The 2,472-nt window shown below is 35.6% G+C and overlaps 1 pseudogene; it reads right to left on the minus strand.

The window, feature by feature from the left end:
- Positions 1-268: 268 nt before the first annotated feature.
- Positions 269-1,237, minus strand: LOC129903628 (uncharacterized; annotated as a pseudogene).
- Between the last annotated feature and the right edge of the window lie 1,235 nt (positions 1,238-2,472).

Here is a 2,472-nt window from a genome sequence, read left to right on the forward strand (position 1 = left end):
TTCCTCTGTCGCACATTTATGATACGCTGAGAAGATTATATTTTAATCCTTTAACGTAGTACACATTGTCTATTGATTGAGTGTGAGAGGATCCTACTTTGCCAATTTCCATGATTTCACCTTTCTTTCCATTTCCAAAAGCTACGCTCTCTCCATGGAAGCCATTTAGTAAGAGAAAATTATCTATATTTCCAGTCATATGTCTTGAGCATGAGCTATCCAAGTACTATTGCTTTGTTCTTCCTCCTACCTGTTCCTGCAAAAGCAATCAAAGATTAGTTTTGGGTACCCAGATCCACTTGGGTCCCTGTTTGTGAATGAACGGGTGAATTAAGTTTCTCTTAGCCCAATTGGGTAAGGTCCTATGATTATGAACCAATTTCCTGATTCCTTTATCATAAGGCTTTTTTCACAAAAGTTAGATTATTTTTAATAGCCATATTCATCCTTTTGCACATGAGCTTTTGATGACCATTTTGTCCACAATGAGGACATGGCACTTCATGACAGTTTCCTTTAAATTTTAAAGAATTATGCTTGAAACCTATTCCATTTCTAGTTGAGGATTAACTTCTTTGGATATTTTTGAGCATCATGGATGACTTTGTCAATCTCATATTGATCTCTAAATCCATTTTAGTCTTTTCAAATTCTTCAAGTAGATCTTCATTCCTTTTAGTTAAAGACAGTAAATCATTTTTTAATTTTGTTATGTTTTCCTCTAGAGAAGTCTGTACATTTGTTTGTATATCGTTTCCTTTCCTAGAGGCAGTTAATTTGTTAATTTTTTCTTGAAGGTTTTGTTTAAAGCTTCTAGAGTCTCATTCTCTATTCTCAAGGATGAATAGTCATCCAACGTCTGTTCTTTAGCAACGCATGTTGAATAGTATGCATCTGTGAGGACATTAGATAGAGATTCTAATTTTTTTTTGGAATAGAGATGAAGATTTTCTTTGATTTGATGAAAGCTTACCTTGGATTTCTTGTTGTCCTCTTCATCTTCTTCTAAATCTATTCCAACCATTAGTGCCATGATTGTATCTTTTGACTGACACTGGTTCTCCTCATCATATGACTCTGTAATTTTCACTAGTGCTAAGAAGTCGTACTCTCTTTCTCCTTCCACTGCTAGTAATAAAGGATTTTCAGCTTCAAGCCCACCAGACTCTTCTCCAAAAAAAATTCCCATTGCTGCAAAAGCTTTCTTCATGGTCAGGTCAGCCTCTTGATTGGTCATTCTTCGATTTGTAGGGATGTATTGATCACTCCTGACTTCTTTGGTTCTTTCAGGGTTATTCTTTTTGTACTCCAAAGCCCATAGTGGACAGAATTTGATGAAGTGATCTAGACTTCCACATTTGTGACATAGTTTCTCTCTTAGGTCTTTGTCAGTGGTTCTGTGATGTTGTCTCCTTTGACTTGATTGTCCTTTCCTCAGTATTCTTTGAAACCTTTTCATCATCAGTGCAATATTCTCCTCTTCGAAGTCATCCTTCTCTATTGTTTTGAGAAACAGGTTCTTCTATTTCCTCTTACCTCCTATTTCTCTTTCTTGGTTCTTCTTTGTTTCATACATCAGCAAACTTACAATGAGTTCATCAATCATCATAGAGTCAAGATCATGTGCTTCAGTAATTTCTTCTACCTTTCTTTCCCATGATTTAGGAAGAATACTCAAGAGTTTCCTGATAGCTTTTCCAGTTGGAATCACTTCTCCTTGAGAATAGATTTCATTGATTATGGCAGTGAAACTAGTATGTATATCTTGAATTATTTCTCCATCCATCATTCTGAATAGTTTATACTATCAATTCATATTATCGATCTTGGATTTCCTAACTTGATTAGTTCCCTCATGTGCGGTTTGAAAGGTGTCCCATATTGCTTTTGCATCCTGACAGGCAAAGAATGCATTGTACTCATCTGGACCTATTCCATAAATTAAGATCTTCTCAGCCTTTGCGTTGTTTTGAATAGACAGTTTGTCTTCTGCATTCCACTCCTTTATGTCCTTTGGTACAAGTGTTGTCCCATAATCTCCAATCTTTATAGGAATAGTGGGTCCATTGAGGATAACATTCCAAATATCCGGACTATCTCCTATCAAGTGATCCATCATTCCGTTTTTACACCACCCTTAGTATTTTTCATTGAAACTATTGATCATTTTCAAGATTTGAATCTTTGAGTGAAATGACCCTCTCTAATACCAATTGAAGAACCTATACCACTTAATGATCTTAAGAACCGGGTTCTTAAGAGAGTACTAAGAACGTGAAAAATAAACACAAGACACATAATTTATGGTGGAAAACCTTCTTGCTCAAGGGAAGAAAAACTATAACTTATGCCTCGTAGGATTTCCACCAAACTTTACTATCTTTCAAAGAGCGATTTTAGATTACAACTTAATAATCAAAGGGGCTAACTCTAGTACCTCAACTCTCAACAAACTAACTCTCTCAAGAAGTC

Source organism: Solanum dulcamara, chromosome 9, assembly GCF_947179165.1.
Source record: "Solanum dulcamara chromosome 9, daSolDulc1.2, whole genome shotgun sequence".
NCBI classification, from domain to species: Eukaryota; Viridiplantae; Streptophyta; class Magnoliopsida; order Solanales; family Solanaceae; genus Solanum; species Solanum dulcamara.